General features: G+C 43.3%; 1 protein-coding gene across 1 annotated transcript in view; it reads right to left on the reverse strand.

The window, feature by feature from the left end:
* LOC126262199 (retinol-binding protein pinta-like) overlaps positions 1-17,729 on the reverse strand; it is a 172,077-nt gene extending 154,348 nt beyond the window's left edge. Inside the window, exon 1 of the mRNA XM_049958616.1 lies at positions 17,529-17,729. The gene's annotated coding sequence lies outside the window, so the exon portion shown is untranslated. The remainder of the gene's footprint in view (positions 1-17,528) is intronic.
* Positions 17,730-20,984: the final 3,255 nt, after the last annotated feature.

The raw sequence follows: 20,984 nt of genomic DNA on the forward strand, positions 1-20,984 counted from the left end.
TTTTTACGTGCACAGTTCGAATTAAGGTGTTCCAAAATTGATAAGTGCCGGAGCAAGACGTGGTACTGAAAAGTGAACCTTTTAATAGTTCACTGGGTTCGAAACTCCACGGTGACTGAGGGAAAGATTATACTAAAGAAACTACTATCAAGAATTTTAAGAGACTTCAAACTTCCATTGAAACACCCACACTTAATATCGCCAACAAAAAGTAAACTAAGGTCAGTTGCAGAATTAGCTATTAAAGACAAATGTTTGTTTTGCCTGGAAGAAATAAGCAAGGAAACATTTCAAAAGGAGATAAAGAAACCAGTACGGAAATTAACATAAATTGAAACTATGGCCGGTAAAGATTCACTAACTGCAGCAGCTAGGAAGGGAACGATGAGTTGAGTGAAAGTGTTAAAAACACTTGATAACGTCACTGACCTTGTAGCAGCAGATGGAGTGTTTCTTCAGACCTGTTTTCCTGAAGGTGATAAGAGGCCCACGGATGGAAATAAACGGCCACGTCGCTCTCCTGCTGTTGAAGTAGATGAATTAAAGGATACAGTCTTCTATATAATTTAAGACAGTGATGAGTGTCAATTTTCAGTTAAAAACTTGATTGAGCAGACTGGCAGTTACGTCCCAAATGAAAAGACTGTTTGGACTCTACTTAAGAGAAATGTGGTGAAGAGGTGATTGTAGCAAATGCACCTAAAGAAACACTCTACTGCTTGTTTTAGCAAGACGGACTATAAAATGTTAACAAATGATTGGTATGGAGATGGATAGACAAGTGACGCAGACGAAAGACTTCAGATTATTACGGCAGCGGCTGCAATCATACGATAGGACATTAGGTCCAGCTTCTACAAAACAGCTGAAAAATTCCCCAATAGACGAATTTCTGAAAGATGCAGTAAATATCATTCCATAGTCTTTGAGAACGTTTTTAGAAAAGGCGACAGTGAGAAAAAAAGAACGAGCTAGCGGAACCCACGGCAAAAAAAAAGTGTGAATATTGGAAATCGAATCATTTCATCCGCTAGACCACGAACATTCACATCTCTTCTTTTTCTTGGGTTGTCAGTATTTTTACATAGGAAGCATGAATCCAAACATAGACATGATACCATATTTTGGATCGATGATGTTCAAATTTTCGATCGTCTTCTTTCATCAGTTCAGAGCATCTCCTCAAAAGAGGGTCTTTGACACAGTACGCATTCGATAACTCAGATTTCTATGTTAGAACTCTGGCTCTGATTGGATGTGAAGCCCTTCGAGAAAAATGCGATTGTGTTTTAGACAGCTAGAAAATACCTGGTGATTCCTAAGTTAGGAGGATATAGTGGTTTCATGCAAGAAATACGAAAAGCATTGGCTTTTGAACAGTTTCAAATAGTCTCCTAGTCCTTCATTGATTTACCGGCCATTAGTTGTGGTGGTCTTCATACTGCCATATCTACGGCAGAACAACAAACTTCAGAAACAGGTCAGAAAACATGCTTTGTAACATTTGACCAGGCATTGTATGTGAAAGCCAAATACATAATCAGTGCCTCATCGTAAGGTATTCAAGTCTCTTTACCTAAGGCTGTGGTAAGATTGGGGGGAGGGTGGGGGGTATTTCATGTCATTCCTTGGTTGCATTGACTACACCATGGCTGGGAGTAGCCTTAAAGACTTATTAGGCATCATATATGCACTAAACAGACTTAATGCGTGAGATTGACACATATGTTACAGCCATCAGAAGTTACCAGCTGATTCATGTTAGCTTTTCAAATGAGATCTTTTCTCAAATGGAGGAGGTGCCAGGCACAAAGGATGTCGTGAACGAGGTAAAACAGATGTTGCCTCTAATATTCAAAGCGGGTCGTCCAAATCTACAAGCTTTGGAAAATAATGAGACTTTAAAAAATCTAAAACGATTCTTTGAATGCATATTAGAAGAGTTTCCGAAGAAAGGCGAAACGACAAAGTAATTGGTGCAGTACTACCACATGGAGTTTTATCAAAGCTGGAAAAATGGGTAAATGGAACCTACACCTCAAATGCATTAAAGGCATTATACCCTACTTCCATGCTTGTGGTCGTTTTCCTGATGCCAAGTCTTGCCAGCTGCATGTTCAGGAAATGATCACTCTGGAAACGGTTATGAATGAGAAAAAATATAAAACGTTGATGAGGGAGGATTATTTACAATTCGGCTGACAGAGAAGTATTAATAGGGAACGTGGACTGATATAATAATTGAACAAACCGTCCTGAAGTCTATGAAAAGTATAGCAGGCCTGTGTTAACACGGCAGAGGAATGATTGATAGCATAAAAGAAAGATGAATTTTGGGCCTCATGCTGCACATGGTGTGTATGATGCTATTGAAAATTTTGTTGGGGTTTTGCTTGTTTCCTATAGCCTGCGCATTGAGATGAGACCATCACGTATCCAAACAGATGACGAAGATATAGCTAAAGTTTCCCAGCGGCTCTCTCATGACCTTAAGGTTGCTGACGTCAGTTACAACCGGTCTTCTGGGATACGAAACAATAAACTGCAATCGTCCCTTGGAAGCCGGACAGACACTAATGAACAGTACTGTAAGGAAAAAGGTAAAAGTTACGAACCTGAAAAGATTTGATCGTGTTCTGCCATTAGCTGCTATGAATTCCGTAGTGGAGGTTGGTGTCAAGACGATACCTGTTGACCCCGCGTTCTTGTTCCACGGAATATCCATCATCAGAACAAGCGGAGGGGTGCTTCGAATATGAGCAGGCACCATGACCACTTCCTATGTTTACTGAAAACAGAATGGGCAAGACACAAACGTCTTCTCTTTATACGATCTTGTAATCTATAAAGAACGAAAATCTTAATCTAGGAAACTGTGTTCATGTGATTGATGTTGGTTACTTACTGCACTGTGTCATACGGAAACAAGGGGAAATATTCAGTGGCGTTTGCGGAAAATACATCTCTTGCATTCAGCACTACTACGTACCTACCATTATTGTTCTCTTTCATGGGCATTCTGAGAGCACTAGTAGTACAAACGTTGTAGAACAGCAAAGGATAGCTACTATGAAGCACTCAGTTGAACTGGTTGTCACTGAAACCATGACAATTCCGATCAGTCACGACAAGTTCCTCGGAAATGATGCAAACAAAACACACTTCATAACTCTGTTATCTGTAAAATTTAAGGGATCAAAGTGACACTAGCAAAGGACGATGTCTATACATTAATAGTTCAGACGGCTGCTGAGATCACGAACTCTAAGCCACCTGATTAAGTTGCTGTTGTAATAGGTGAGGATGTAGATCTGTTCCTTTTGATTGTAGCATTAACTCCGCCTCAGAAATAAGTTACCTTCCTTAAACTATCAAAGGAAAACAAGGCACACCGCGCGGGATTAGCCGAGCCGTCTGGGGCGCTGCAGTCACGGACTGTGCGACTGGTCTCGGCGGAGGTTCGAGTCCTCCCTTGGGCATGGGTGTGTGTGTTTGTCCTTAGGATAATTTAGGTTAAGTAGTGTGTAAGGTTAGGGACTGATGATCTTAGCAGTTAAGACCCATAAGATTTCACACACATTTGAACATTTTTTTGAAAACAAGGCACAAACATTGCACTCACCACAGGAATTGCAAGCTAATGAGAACTTCCAGGAACACATATTGTTTCTCCATGCCTTAAGTGGATGAGACAATACATATCAGCATTCATGAAAGGAAACAAGAAAATCTTCAGAGTAATGAAGAAATGCAAATATTTGGTACCTGCCGTGTCAGTATTTAACGATCCATGTGCGTCACATCATGCCATTTTTTAGGCTGACTGTCACTGGTTTAATACTCTGTACCGGGATTCTGTCAAGGAAACATCTCTTATTAGGTTGCGTTATCACTGCATCTTAACCTCAGCAACTAGCTTCGACTACTTCCCCCAACAGAGAAGGAGGCGAGACAACAGTCCTACAGAGTGTTCCATCAGGTACAATTGTGGATGGGTGTTTTAAAGTCCCATCAAGGGTAGAGGTGGAGGAAATCTGTGTATAAACTAGTCCCAGTAGCTACTGAGAGCCTCCCCCCCCAAGACTGCATGCTGGTTTGATAAGCTGCAAGTGTGCAAAAGGATGTGGGTCTCCTTGTAGTTGTAGGATGGCTGCTCTACAATTCTCCAAAATATGCAGCTTTTGTCGAACCTTATCTTGCCTTAACAGATGCTCCACAACTGCACTGCAAGAAGAAGGTTCTGAAACACCTGCAGCTGAACGTAACGGTATAACAACAGACCACGGTCTTGACGGTCAATAAGGTTACGATAGTGTGTCACAGGAAGATGACAGGCCAATCAATGTATGTAATGTTATATTACATACTAAAAACCAGAGAAACTGGTACCTCTACCTAATATCGTGTAGAGCCCCCGCGAGCATGCAGAAGCGCCGCAAAACGACTTGGCATGGACTCAACTCATGTCTGAAGTAGTGATGGAGGCCATTGACCCCATGAATCCTGCAGGGCTGTCCGTAAATCCGTTAGAGTACGACGGGCTGGAGATCTATTCCGAACAGCACGTTGCAAGGCATCCCATATATGTTCAATAATGTTCATGTCTGTGGAGTTTGGTGGCTAGCGCAAGTATTTAAACTCAGAAGTGTGTTCCTGGAGCCACTCTGTAGCAATCATGGACGTGTGGGGTGTTGTATTTTCCCTGCTGGAATTGCCCACTTCCGTCGTAATGCACAGTGGCTGTGAATAGATGCAGGTGATCAGACAGGATGCTTACGTACGTGTCACCTGTCAGAGTCTTATCTAGACGTATCAGAGGTCCCGTATCACTCCAGCTGCACACGCTCCACACTATTACATAGCCTCCACCCCGCTGACATACAGGGTCCATGTACTCATGTGTTTGGGTCTCCACACCCATACATGTCCACCCGCTCGATACAATTTGAAACGAGACTCCTCCGATCACGTAACATGTTTCCAATCATCAACAGTCGAATGTCGGTGTTGATGGCTCCAGGCGAGGCATAAAGCTTCGTGTCGTGCAATCATCAAATCAAGGGTATACGAGTGGGCCTTGGGCTCTGAAAGCCCATGTTGATGATGTTTCGTTGAATATTTCACGTGCTGAAGCTTTTTGATAGCCCTGCATTGAAATCTGCAGCAATTTGCGGAAGGGTTGCACTTCCGCCACACTGAACGAATCTCTTCTGTCGTCGTTGGTCTCATTCTTGCAGAATCTTTTTCCAGCCGCAGCGATGTCGGAGACTTGATGCTTTACCAGATTCCTAATATTCATGGTACACTCGTGAAATTGTCGTACGGGAAAATCCCCACTTCATCGCTGCCTCGGAGATGCTGTGTCCCATCGCTCGTGCGGCGACTATAACACAACGTTCAAACTCACTTAAATCTTGATAACCTGTCATTGTAGCATCAGTAACCGATTTGACAACTGCACCAGACATTTGTTGTCTTACATACGCGTTGCCAACTGCAGCGCCGTATTCTGTCTGTTTACGTATTTCTATGTTTGTATACTCATGCCTATACCAGTTTCTTTGGCGCTTCCGTGTACATGAACAAGTATTGCAACAAAACAAGTGTTAATGAAACCCTTATTACCTGGCACTCAATGCTATTTCTACAGCAGTTACAGTGACACCCGCTATGAGAAATGGTACTTCCGCATAGTACGGTCAGAATATAAGCATCGTTTTGAAGGTGAACCATTAATCTTATGAAAACAATACATATGATCTTTCTGGCAGATTTTTTTTTACTCAAGTATTTTGCTCATAAATGCAACTGTTTTCTATAAAAATGCGAAAAGGTGATTTTTTGCTGCTACACTCCTGGAAATTGAAATAAGAACACCGTGAATTCATTGTCCCAGGAAGGGGAAACTTTATTGACACATTCCTGGGGTCAGATACATCACATGATCACACTGACAGAACCACAGGCACATAGACACAGGCAACAGAGCATGCACAATGTCGGCACTAGTACAGTGTATATCCACCTTTCGTAGCAATGCAGGCTGCTATTCTCCCATGGAGACGATCGTAGAGATGCTGGATGTAGTCCTGTGGAACGGCTTGCCATGCCATTTCCACCTGGCGCCTCAGTTGGACCAGCGTTCGTGCTGGACGTGCAGACCGCGTGAGACGACGCTTCATCCAGTCCCAAACATGCTCAATGGGGGACAGATCCGGAGATCTTGCTGGCCAGGGTAGTTGACTTACACCTTCTAGAGCACGTTGGGTGGCACGGGATACATGCGGATGTGCATTGTCCTGTTGGAACAGCAAGTTCCCTTGCCGGTCTAGGAATGGTAGAACGATGGGTTCGATGACGGTTTGGATGTACCGTGCACTATTCAGTGTCCCCTCGACGATCACCAGTGGTGTACGGCCAGTGTAGGAGATCGCTCCCCACACCATGATGCCGGGTGTTGGCCCTGTGTGCCTCGGTCGTATGCAGTCCTGATTGTGGCGCTCACCTGCACGGCGCCAAACACGCATACGACCATCATTGGCACCAAGGCAGAAGCGACTCTCATCGCTGAAGACGACACGTCTCCATTCGTCCCTCCATTCACGCCTGTCGCGACACCACTGGAGGCGGGCTGCACGATATTGGGGCGTGAGCGGAAGACGGCCTAACGGTGTGCGGGACCGTAGCCCAGCTTCATGGAGACGGTTGCGAATGGTCCTCGCCGATACCCCAGGAGCAACAGTGTCCCTAATTTGCTGGGAAGTGGCGGTGCGGTCCCCTACGGCACTGCGTAGGATCCTACGGTCTTGGCGTGCATCCGTGCGTCGCTGCGGTCCGGTCCCAGGTCGACGGGCACGTGCACCTTCCGCCGACCACTGGCGACAACATCGATGTACTGTGGAGACCTCACGCCCCACGTGTTGAGCAATTCGGCGGTACGTCCACCCGGCCTCCCGCATGCCCACTATACGCCCTCGCTCAAAGTCCGTCAACTGCACATACGGTTCACGTCCACGATGTCGCGGCATGCTACCAGTGTTAAAGACTGCGATGGAGCTCCGTATGCCACGGCAAACTGGCTGACACTGACGGCGGCGGTGCACAAATGCTGCGCAGCTAGCGCCATTCGACGGCCAACACCGCGGCTCCTGGTGTGTCCGCTGTGCCGTGCGTGTGATCATTGCTTGTACAGCCCTCTCGCAGTGTCCGGAGCAAGTATGGTGGGTCTGACACACCGGTGTCAATGTGTTCTTTTTTCCATTTCCAGGAGTGTATTTTCCAATAAGGCTGACGAAGCTCCACTCCGATTGTTGAGGACATTTAATATGCCTCTGATCACTATGGGACTTAACTTCTAAGGTCATCAGTCCCCTAGAACTTAGAACTACTTAAACCTAACTAACCTAAGGACATCACTTACATCCATGCCCGAGGTAGGATTCGAACCTGCGACTGTAGCGGTCACGCGGTTCCAGACTGTAGCGCCTTTAACCGCTTGGCCACCCCGGCCGGCGGACATTTAATATGTTGTTTAGAAAGATATAAGGGGGCTCTGTGCAAAAATCCACCTTGTTCTTAACTTTACCTCTATAAATACAAATTTGACTTAATTTGACTGTATTAAGTTATAGTAGTGAAGAATCAGCTCGTTGTACGCACACATCAGTTCCAGACGCAAAGCTTTAGTTACACCAGGATACCATTTAATGCCCAACAAAATAACAATAACAACAATAAACAGTTCACTACGTAACAGCTATGGCTCTGGCACACATTAGTACACCGATAAGTTTGCAGCAGTTCCAAAGCGACACGAAAATACCGCCGACAAGATCCGATCTGTATTATTTTATTTTAAAAATAAAGTAACACAAGAGAAAATTATATTTTTGTCAGTGGTGTTTCGTTTACTCGCATGCGTATCACCTGAAATGTCCTTGCGTTGCACCCGTGGCTAAAGAGGAGGAATGCTGAAGGTCCTAAATCAACGCTTTACGGTTGATACCAAAATTTGACAATGCATTCCGTGGCCACTAAACGATTGTGGGTTCGTATTACAAGCGGAATTTCCTCTCTGACTTTCAGACTAGTCGCTGCCATCTTGCAGCGTTCTCAATTGAGAGTTGCTTTAGGGTCCCACATATACGAAAAAAAAAGCTTACTCTGTCTGTCCCATAAGTCTGTGCCGATCACTCTGCCAGCAGATGATGTCATATCTCGCATGCTTTCCACCTTCCATCGTGGATATATGATGCGTCGTAATTTTTCAATAAAATGTTAAAGTAATAATTCAATGAATAACTTGGATATGAGGTAACGTTAAGTCACAGATAATGATAAAAAATGGACGTCTTTGCCTACATCCCTAAGTTTTGCCGTCCGCTTAGGAACGCAATGTGCGTTATTTGTTTGGAGAAAAGAGTTCTAATGCGCCATTGGCGAAAAGCGCACGCAATTGTATTATAGTCGTCATTGTACCTGCAGAAATAAACGGACCTGACTGAAAGTGACTAGTACTGATTAAATTAATAGTGTAAAGGATTAGACTCCACGTGCTCAAGCCATTTTGTGCAAGTCTTGGAAAAATAGGAACGATAAAGGTATATAAAACATATTATTATTTTTAAGTTGCTGCATAAGTTCTTTGCGTCTTTGTTTTAGATGTTGGTATTCCGGTTGCTCTGGGTTTATTTATCGGTTGTCAACTTTACTTGTGGTTCACTGTTGTTACTTGAGTTTAAATATTGTCACTTGGAGATGGTGAGCGTTGCTGTGGAGACTAGAAAATGGAGTGCCAATATTTCCGATATATTCTTCTGTTTGAGTTCAGTAGAGGGGTGGCAGCAGCGGGGGCGATCAGAAACACTTGTGCAGTGTGTGGGGATAATGGCATTGGACAGGGCACTGCAAAGAAATGATTTTCTCCTTTTAAGGAGGATAGTTATGACGCTAGTGACTCTCCGCTTTCAGGAAGACCTTCGGGTTTTCACGAAGATCGTTTGATGCATTAATCCACAAGGATCCACGTCCCTGTACGCGATAACTGGCACATGTGATGAATGTGATTATTCCACCATAGTGCGACATGTGCATATAATGGGGAACGCTCAAAATCGACTATACAGTATGAGTACCACATGCTCTAAGCCAAAATCACAAAAATCAGTGTGTACCATGTGTATACCTCTGGTCGCTCGTGAGCAGTTGGCTCGTGAACCACACCTACCGTTCCTATTTTGCATCGTTACTGGTGGCGGGAAACGGTGTCTCTATGCTAACATAAGGAAAACAAAGGAATGGTTGAACCCAAACAAAGCAACTCAGCATACAAAGAGCTGGGTGCATCCACAAAACACAATGTTGTACATCTGGTAGCCAAGCGACGATGTGGCGTTCCACAAATTGCTTCCCCATGGTGTAGCTATCACTGCTTATATTTACTATTAACAAATGATACGAATTGCAGACGTAGTCCAAGAACAACGACCAGGAATGGTTAGTGAAGTTATACTACTTCACGATAACGCCTGCCCGCATTCTGCTACACTGAACAAAACGCCTTGCAGGAGTTGGGTTGCGAAGTCATTAAGCACCCACGTTATTCATCTGATACTGCAAATGCAGATTTCCAAATTTTCCGCTGTCTATCGAACAACCTTCAAAGAACTTAATTTCCGAATGAGAATGAATTCCGAACATAGCTCGAAGAGTTCAAATGGTTCAAATGGCTCTGAGCACTATGGGACTCAATTGCTGAAGTCATTAGTCCCCTAGAACTTAGAACTAGTTAAACCTAACTAACCTAAGGACATCACAAACATCCATGCCCGAGGCAGGATTCGAACCTGCGACCGTAGCGGTCTTGCGGTTCCAGACTGCAGCGCCTTTAACCGCACGGCCACTTCCGCCGGCAGCTCGAAGAGTTCTTCACCTCAAACCCACGTGACTTCTACAGTCGTGGAATCGAAAACTTACCCCAGCGTTGACAGACTGTTGTAAATAGTGAAGAAGAATATGTTAGCTAAGTCTAAAGTCTCTATTATGTGTATCTTTTGTGGTCATTAAACTTATGGAAAAGCGCTACGAATCCTTGTGACAACTTAATATTTGACATACATTATTAAGACCATTTAAATTTGTCTTCCTAGATTCTGTTTCAATAGCTTTTAATTAGTAATTGCGTTTCCGGGGGCAGATGGATCGTAAATTAGAAAAGCAGGGGTTGATCTTATAAAAAAATGGCGAAGGCTTGATAGGACTACATTTAGTATAAAAGATAAATAGTTTTAATTGCAATCTGTTTACAATTTTTTTTAGTTCTGTAGTACATATACACTGAAGCGCCAAAAAAAAAAAAAAAACTGAGCGAGGTGGCGCAGTGGTTAGCACACTGGACTCGCATTCGGGAGGACGACGGTTCAATCCCGTCTCCGGCCATCCTGATTTAGGTTTTCCGTGATTTCCCCAAATCGTTTCTGGCAAATGCCGGGATGGTTCCTTTGAAAGGGCACGGCCGATTTCCTTCCCAATCCTTCCCTAACCCGAGCTTGCGCTCCGTCTCTAATGACCTCGTTGTCGACGGGACGTTAAACACTAACCACCACCACCACCACCGCCAAAACAAAATGGTTCAAGTGGCTCTGAGAACTATGTGACTTAACATCTGAGGTCATCAGTCCCCTAGAACTTAGACCTACTTAAACCTAACTAACCTAAGGACATCACACACATCCATGCCCGAGGCAGGATTCGAACCTGCGACCATAGCGTTCGCGCGGTTCCACACTGAAGCGCCTAGAACCGCTCGGCCACTTCGGCCGGCTGAAGCGCCAAAGAAACTGCTATAGTCTGTGTATTCAAATACAGAGTTATGTAACCAGACAGAATACGGCGCTGCGACTGGCAGGACTATGTAGGACAACAAGTGTCTGGCGCAGGTTTGGACACTGCTGCTGCTACAATGCCGGGTTATCAGGATTTAAATAAGTTTGAACGTGGTGTTATAGTCGGCGCACCAGCGATTGGATACAACATATCCGAGGTAGCGACGAAGTGGGGATTTTAGCGTACTATCATTTGATGAGTGTATCGTGAATATCACGAATCCGGTAAAACATCTAATCTCCAACGTCGCTGCTGCCCGAAAAAGATGCCGCAAGAACGCAAGAATCGTTTAGCGAGACCGAAGTGCAACCCTTCCACAAATTGCTCCATATTTCAATGCTGGGCCATCAACAAGTGTCAGCGTGCGAAACATTCAACGAAACATCATCGGTATGGGCGTTCGAAGCTGGAGGTCCACTCGTGTACTCTTGACGACTGCACAACAGACAGCTTCACGCCCCACCTGGGCCAGTCAACACCATTGGACTATTGATGACTGGAAACATGTTACCTGATCGGACGAGTCCCATTTCAAATTGCATCGAGCGGATGAACGTGTACGGGTATGGAAACAACCTCATGAATCCATGGACCCTGCATGTCAGCAGGGGTGTGTTCAAGCTGCTGGAGACTCTGTAATGGTGTGGAGCGTGTGCTACTGGAGTGATATGGGACCCCTGATACGTCTAGAAACGACTCTGACACGTGACACGTAGGTAAGCATTCTGTATGATCAGCTGCATCCGTTCACGTCCATGTGCATTCCGACGGGCGCAATTCCAGTAGGATAATGCGACACCCAACACGTGCAGGATTGCCACAGAGTGGCTCCAGGAACACATTTATGAGTTTAAACACCTCGTTGGACACCAAATTCCCCAGACGTGAGTATTATTGTGTGTATGAGGGATTCCTTGCAACATGCTCTTCAGAAGAGATCTCCATGCCCTCTTACTCTCAAGGATTTGTCGACAGCCCTGCAGATTTTATGGTGCCAATTCCCACCAGCACTACTTCAGACATTAGTTGAGTCCACGCCACGTCGTGCTGCGGTACTTCTGCGTGCTCGCGGGGGCCCTACACAATATTAGACAGGTGTATCATTTTCTTTGACCTTTCTGTGTATTTTTTTAAGTTTTGTGGCATTTGACACAACTTGGTCAAGGGACAAAAGGATCAATGAAGAAAGATAAGAGTTTAAACAACAAAAATCGACTCTGGACTTAAAGACAGATCAATAATAACTATTTCTAGAGTTGCCATTTCTGCACTGAGCCTTCTGTGTAGTTATTCCACATCAGTAGTAATTGGTAAATAGTGGAAATGACGCCAAGTTAATAGTAAATTTAGTAATTTATCGGATTTTTCTCGACCAAATTGTAGTGTTTTCTTAAACGTTGTCATTTATTGTAAATATGTGTACTAGTACGGCACCTATCGGCACGTAGCTTTGTGGAGCTGCACGAGCACACATAGCCCATTTGATTACATCTCTGAATGGGTCACACACAACTAGACTTTGTGTATTCCCTTCTTGTACCCTCCCCTAGGTAATTTTCTGTTATTATTTCAAATCCTAAGATAACTGTAGAATGAGCAGAAACTAGTATTATTTAATTTTTTCGTTAGCAATCATGACTATTAAAAGATCTTATTCTTTTAACTTACGTAAAACTCTTCGATCGATAGACTGGTAAAGTAGGACAGGCAGCGAACTGTGGAGGAACTACCATCAGACTTTAACGCTGTGCAGAATACAAGTGTGTATGAACACAAAATGCACCGACTACTTGTAACGATATGCCTCTGCAAGAGGCGACGTTAACACCATAACACGACCGAAACTATGACTGAAATGAGCACGTGACCATCGGCAATGGACGGTGGTGCAGTGGCGGAGCCTCGCATTGTCTGACACCCCCGATACCTTCTTCATCGTGCCTACTGGAGGGGGCGGCAACTCGGTTACCTTCCGGAACAACTTCTTGACACCTGTCCTATGGGACGGAGACCAGTTGACGGAGGCTCCTTTATGCTGAGGGGAGCATTAACGTGGGTGTCCATGGAACCAGTGGATCTCGTGCAAGGCACCATGACAGCCAAAGTGATATCGTACACTGGTTACAAATGACGTACACGCCATTACGACGATCATGTATCCCGATAGCAGCGACATGTTTCAGCAAGATAATGCGCTATGTCGCAAGGCCAGCAGTGTGATGGAGTTGTTCAAGGAACAGAGTGGGGAATTCCAGCTGATGTGCTGGCTCCCGCCAGGGCACCTGTCCTGTATCGTTCGTACTGATTGGTTCGGTAGGTTATGCTCGGTAGTGACGTTATTTTAGGTTCTTTATACGAAGCTGCTATTCTGTAAGCTTTTGAGACCCGATACCGATCGGTCCTGCCGCCGATTTTTCGACAACTGTACCGAGAGATGGTTAGGTTTGGATATGGCTACTCGTTCAGTTCGGTGTGATTTGTTTACAGCTAGAATTTGTTGTTTTGGAATTATTGAGTGGCTTCTGTTTCGGCTTTAGTGATTTTGTTTCACTGAAGAATCACCAGGACGCATCCAAGTGGAAAGTAAGTTCATAACAGACCGTTTTCCTTCGTTAGAAATATGGTCCTTATTGTTGTTACTGTGAATGATTATGAGATTAAAAAAATTTAAGTCAATATTCACAAAAAAATACCTGTTACTTTTACGTAATTAAGAGTTTAAAAGTCATTAAAATCGAAAGGTCGTCTTTGCTGATTATCAACTGAAGTTACTAGTGACTTCGCATACATTTTTCCCGCAAATGGTTTATTATTAATTATAGAAACGCATTTAAAAGTTGTAAGTTCAATGGAAAGGAATTTTGTGAAGCCTGATAGAGGAGGTCTTCCAAAATTTCATGCATTTACTGCTTACGCCCGTATCATTCGGCAATAAAGTCAGCCTGCGTCTCTCTTGAATTAGCAAGAACAAAGCATAAGAGTGGAAGTAGCCACGCAGTTAAAGCAACGAATTGCAGTGTTGAAGGTTGCAGATTCGCTTACTACTGGATGTGAAAAAATTCTTTTCTGTTTGTGTTTGTAACACATTCTGAGACTTCGTTATTCGTGAAAATTAAATTTTTTTCTGAAATATTCGTTGTTATTTACATGTAAAAGCGCGCTTTCTGAGTAATGACTACCTTCGATTTCGTGATTTCCATACGTTTGGGAAATGAAATTGCTGCGCATCAAACAACTGACAGTGACATTTATGTTTTTTATTGTCACAAATAATTCACCACTTTTTTCGAATACATAGCGATTTCAGAGGCTGTGGTGAGACAGGAGTCTAAGAACCCAACTTAACCTACTGCGAATGAAACTAGCTTCAGTCATCTTTATACTCTTGCTTGTCACCAGTATTTAACTGTGATCGAATTCTTAACAACAGTAGAGAGAGGTGAAAGATCCCCGCCATAATATTTTTAGACTATACCACCATATATGAAACATTTTGATCCATCAGATGCATGTTATAAACTACAACGAACCTTAATAGCTGCACTCACCATACCCTCTCGAAAATGTGTTTTTTAAATTATGTGTTAAACACCCAAATCGTTAATGTGTCGTATAAGACAGGAGGCTACTTCATCATTTGGACTCTACGAGCGAGTTACAAACACGTTCTATGCATCTTCTTATTCTTTGACACTCCCTTAAATAATGTTATAGGTTCACTCTATGCAACTAATTAAAGGCAGCATCTTTAGCAAGAAAAGAAGCTAAACGCATATGGCAATAAACAAACGGTCTTCAATTATTTGCATTGACGGAACATACCTCCATGAACATTGAAACAACATAAGAACTATGGAAAACAGAAAAAATGACGAATTTTTGAGAGTTTTTCTAGATGTATTTGTACAGTGTGGTACTACACACCATTCCTAGCTTCATATTCTGAAACATAAAAACCAAAAAAAAAAACTGTGAATGACTATAAAATAACATAATATAACGTTTCCAGAAAACAATCAAATATCCTATCATTATTATGTATGCATGGAAACATGTGGTCAGCGAAATTTAAACAGTACTACATACAACAAGCACACTTTTCGGTACTGCGAAGAATAGCGTATCTTTGTCGGCTGCCAGCCACTTTGGGTTTGTGCCACCATGCGCTCCACAGTGCGCATGCGCGGATCTATGGCAGGTGGCTTTTGACTGGAGGACTGACAACAGCGTCTCGGTTCTCTAGAACTGTACAGCATCACTTCTGAAATGCTTACAGAATAATGGGGCGGTCTTCTTCGAAAACAATACCACTCGGCACGCTCGCCTACCGATCCGACCAGCAGAGCCGCCGAAAGGCACAGAATAGGGCCCCACATCTAAAACTGATTGAACGCATCTGGGATGTGACTGTGGCGTCCGATCTCATCACCTCCTCCCCGGAATTTACGGGAATTAGGGGGCTTGTGTACAGATATCAGGTCAACCTTCCAAGACCTCATTGCTTCCATGCCACGAGGAGTCGCCATTGTTATCTGTGCCAAATCTTATTAGGTAGGCTTTGGCTGATCAGTGTATCTTCTGTGCACGTCAATAAACAGCAAGCTTCTGAAGCTCTTTGCTAACGTCGTATCTTTATGCTCTCATATTATGTGTTTTATTGAAGTTTTGTACTGTAATGTCAATTATTTACCTTTTTATCTGGATAAGTGGCCATTAGCTGCCGAAGGACAAAAAAAGAGTAGGAATACACACTGCATCTAGCATTAAGAGTGACTGCTGCACTTCCATCTGTTGGCGACGCCAAGCGACAACTGCCTGGGCGCCGTTCGGTAGCACACGGATGTGGTAGTCGAGTTTATTTTGGAGTCTGAAATGTTGTGGAATAGTAGTTAAAGAAAAACTCTTCTCTATATCTCCGTATTATTTGTTCTTTAATGACGCTAATTTAAGTGGACATGGCATTGAATGAATCGGAATGAACCGTGCCCATCCAATCCACTGACAGTCCCATTGTAGAGTCCTCCCTGGATGTAGTGGTCGATGTGTAGTGACCTGAAATACATTGGAGGCTAGTTGCTGTTATTCAGTATGTATACATTTTTTGTAGTGAGAAAGGGTAGGTATATGATCACTGCAATTTTTGGAATAAGATTGTAAAAGGGAATCGGAGTCAAACGACAGGATCAAGATATTTAGACGCAGGATGGTCGAGAGTGTGGAATGTTGGGAAGGGACGAATGGGCCCGCCTTCCATATACAGCGAAATTTAACTACTGGCAATTTAACAGGTGTGTAAGGGCTTCTATGAAATTAGTGTGTAATAAAATACAGTCTCAAGTAGAACAGGAAAGGTTATCTACCCACGTCAATAAAAGTACAAATACTAGCAGTATCATAGGTCTGAATGAACAAGTAATGCGGACCACATGGATCTAAGTTTAACGGTGTCAGCTGATTAAATAAATATGAATATTGTAGTCGGAAGACCTGCTCAGAAAACGTCAAGTATTATTCATTTACAAACTTTTTTGATAATATTCCACTTCGACTTTTTTGGATTTAAGCAAGTCTCTCATCATATAATGATAAAAATGTAGAACAATGTTCAGTGAGACTAATTTAATTAATGGAATGTGATCTTGTCATGATATGAGGATATCTTTCTCTAACATATAAATTACTTCCTCACGGCAGTGAGTGGAAGCTGTATTTGTAATGAGTCCTGACATACACTATTTGTATTAGTAATTTAATTGGAATGTAAAGCGATTTCAGTCCTAGTCGCTGAGAATGACATGTACTCCTCCTGCAACGGTAAAACAATGTAACTCTATGCTACGAACTGAAAATGGTCATACCCTAGTGAAAATCGTGACCACAAAATGGTCTGATGAAATAATGTATAGATACCCTGATTGGGTAACCTAACCTTCAGCCGTGTCTCACAGTAGGTTATAATAAATTTATCATTTAGTATTAATTAGTAAATAATAATATTATCTCTGGTATTTTACGCTGATGCTTCTGACTAAATTTTGAAGAAAGTGCGGAAATTTTAACAGCAAAAGATAAATGGACTAAACCTATTTTTCTTCTTTCCATTAATTTTTGTGTACATATATCTATTTGTAGTAGTAATGGAGCAGTCTCTCATAAAAAAGCTGTTAGGAGATCATCTCATACGTGAGTAAGTAAAGGAACGAAATTATGGCATCAAAATGCCAGCTGAAGATAGCCAGGAAAATAATAAACATATACTTATTGTGATATGTCAGATATTTCCATGATTAAATAAGTAAACGATATCTGAAATGTGAGAAGCATAGATCAACGACCGAAGAATCAGTCGCCAATTCAGAAACTTAGTGACATTGGCAAAAATACCGAATAAATACCTCCGGCAAACAGGTATAAGGGGGTCCTTTGAGGTGCTCCTTTAGGTGGCCCTTGGAGGAGAGAAAGAAGACAGGAGAAAACGTCGCGTGGACGGACAGAACGATGGTCAGTCAGTGAACGTCATACTTCGCTAAAACAACTTAGCCGCTACGCTGTACGACGGAAGAAGATGTCGTTACCGCGCCAGTAAGTCAACGCAGAAGATGTCGTCTCAGATGATACCATATAGAAGTTCGTGTGGTACTTACCCACGTGACTGTTGAGGACGAAGTGACTGCGGCCTCACCCAATGGGTCACCTGTGAACTTATAGGCTGATGAACTCCGCCAGAGGACGCCGAACCTGAGGGTCGCTGGTTCGATTTCGGGACGGAGCACTCCGCGTCACGCCTGTCCGCTTGTTAATACGCAACGAGCCAGTTCACAAGGAGAAGACTGCGCCGCTGCCGCAGAGGGTCACCGGCCCGGTACTGAGGGACCAGTGAGCCGCCTGGCACCCCGCTGCAACACGAGTCGTCGCCGTATCAGTTGAAACCGGAATCTGCACACTACCACTCAGCCGCTGCGCAGCCGCGAGGAACTGAGCGAGTTATAAGACAATGTGTTAGTCTGTTTGCTGCAAGGCTCTTATGTCTTCTGACAAAATAATGACCTTTGCTCCTCTCTACCACTGACGCTCAATATCTAGAGTCACTAAACCCCGACCCGTTACGTTTGTTGCCAGATAACCCCGGCTCTATTTTGAGCTGTACATGATAGGGAATTTGTAGTACCAGAAATTCATAACGCCTTCACCAGCGACAGGCCGCAACCAGCTCACAGACAGCAGACTACAATCATCAGCAGGTTGACAGTGTTTCAGTACATGGGCGAGTGAAAAATTGGTTCTTTATGTTCTTCTTTTTCAAAGAACACTTTCGCAGTGTAAAAAACAAACGACAAACGATGTAAAGCTCTCACTTTTTCAGAAAGATTTGACACTAGATAAGGTCTTTTCTGATGGTGTTAGATGTTCTTTGATCGAAATTGTAATAAAATTTCTAATGTTTCTTGTTGTATAGCTGAGTCTATGTTCTTGTGGTCATATGAAGTATACTTGTGGTAAGAATCATTTGTTAAACAGGACAACATTACAATGTCAGACAGTAAGACACAAGGAGTCTCCAACCACGAAGCTGTTCAGAGGCTACTTAATCAGGTAGCCCATTTGAGGTCTGACACTAACGAATTGACGAATCGATTATCCGAGTGTAGGTCCACATCTAGTGCAACCACTCTCATACTAGATTCATCAGCAGCCGCCCTTGAGACTCCCTTCTCTGGCAAGCCAAGCGAGGATATAGAAGCATGTTTTGCTGTTTTGTTAGCAGTGGCTAAACTTGGCTCCCGGCCATATCAACAGATGCTGCAAATGACAAAGCTACGGTTAGTCGGGAAAGCTAAGGCGAACGTAGCATATCACGAGAAGTTACGAAATGCACTAAATTTTGAAGAATGGAAAAAAGGTTTGCTCAAAAGATTTAAAAAGTAGAACAGTTGCTGTTTCTATTGGGAACAGTTGAACACCATGTCCCAAAGGCAAAACAAAGCTATAGAGAGCTTTGTGGATAGAATACGAAAATCGTAACATGTAGGCTTTCATGGCCGGCGTCTTCTTTACTTAAAACCTCTGGGGTGTGAGGCCGTGGTTCATTTGTAACACTTCTTCTTCCTTACGTTTCGTTGCCAACTGCGTGCAACATCTTCCGAGGTGAGGTCACCACCGTACGTCACGTCGGACCGACTGTAAGTCCATCTCCGACTAACGTCATTATTCTCGATTGAAGGTAATCGATTGTCACATTGATTGATAGGAACTGCATGGGGCTGTGGTTTACTGTAGGAAATGGGGGGAGTACAGGTAGGTGGTCACTTCCAATCAGTTTGATGACTTCTGCAGTGAGGCGTCCAAGGAGTTTGGGAGATGCTAGGATGGCGTGCTAGTCAGGACATCGCATTATTATGCACGCATGCATAGTGAAGCTACAGATATTCAGAAACACCATAATAATTTTAATAGAAAAGAGGAAGGCATCAGGAGGGCGATAGAAAATGAGTGTCCGTCCGGCAGGTTCAGAGATCAACCTGCTGTAGGGTGTATGTATTACACTTTAAGAAATGGACATCGTCGACATTCAAGAAATGTTCAGAACAAACGATTAACTTACAACATGATCACCGAATGAAAACTGGCGTGTCACACTGATCACAAAGGTTCGCACCATCAATATCCCAGAAAAACTTCTTGGAAGGTACAAACCATGCAGGACGTTCGCCTAGGTATTCACTCTTAAAGAATGTATATTGAATCATGTCGGTATAATGTAGTGACGAAAACTGCTGGGGTGTCATGGTATGCAACCGGATGGAGAAAAAATGGTTCAAATGGCTCTGAGCACTATGGGACTTAACATATGAGGTCATCAGTCCCCTAAAACTTAGAACTACTTAAACCTAACTAACCTAAGGACATCACACACATCCATACCCGAGGCAGGATTCGAACCTGCGACCGTAGCAGTTGCGCGGTTCCGGACTGCGGCCGGCCCCGGATGGAGATTATCGTGGGACTGGCTATCCTGTAAGGTGTAGCTGCAGATAGTGCGATAGTATGTTTAGTAGGCACGGGAAAAAAACAAACATCCAGAGCTGAATTTGTCTAGTGGTTCCAGGTATTATGAGTTGCCATGTCATGCACTTTTCAAAAGTGATAGTTTGCTCCAAACGAGTATGATTTTTACACGCAGACCAGGAATCAAGCAAAAACAAGTTATTTTACCAGCTATTGATCAAAAGCAGTGCTCATACCACAGCTACACTTCTCTTACGCCAATTTTTCCACAGCGGTTTGCTGTGACGTAAATATTTTATACTACCCTTGCAAAATCACCCAAACGCGAAATAATCATAGGGGGCAGAACACCTCCTACTTCCCGCAGCACAATAAATAACTTTCCAACTAATTTACCATCCTGATTAACAATCGGCATAAGTGCATACGATTGTGTTAAAGCCTTGACGATTGTTGATCTTGATACAACTCTCTTGGTGCCTCTAATTTCCAGGGTTCGTTTCATATTCATTCCCTTCTCAGACCCTGACTGGTCGGAGTTCAAGGCAAATTCCTTACCGAAGGTGGGAATAAGTTTATTAATCCCATCTACAGTTTATTTATCTCATCCGCCGATTCCATGGTTTACTGTCCATCGTCAAGTTGACGCTTTGTTTGAAACTTCGTTATCTTACGTGTTCCAGTTCTCTAGTACTATTATGAAAAGGATAGCTGCTATTTATCATTTAGCGGAGATGGTACTCCCTGATCGGCTCGCCATTTCCGCTATGTTGTAGGTAGCAATTATCCTTTTCATAATATTGTCATTACACCATCCTGAGTTCCCCATTGGTTAAGTCTGTGACACGCTTTAAAGTTATGCTCCATCCACTGCTTCCCTTGAAATCACTGTAGTCTGTGTCGCGCGCAGTTTGATGTGCGTAACGCAGTACATCACTATCACACACATGTTGTACAGAGCGTACTTAAAACAAGCAAACTCCAGATTTTGTGAAAAGCGTGCCTGGTGTTCCCTTGAACATCCGCAGTTTTTCGGTTGGACAACACTCTCATATTGCTGCTGATTTATTCGAAATCCGTTCATAATTTTGTTT

The sequence above is a fragment of the Schistocerca nitens genome, chromosome 6 (genome assembly GCF_023898315.1).
Source record: "Schistocerca nitens isolate TAMUIC-IGC-003100 chromosome 6, iqSchNite1.1, whole genome shotgun sequence".
NCBI classification, from domain to species: Eukaryota; Metazoa; Arthropoda; class Insecta; order Orthoptera; family Acrididae; genus Schistocerca; species Schistocerca nitens.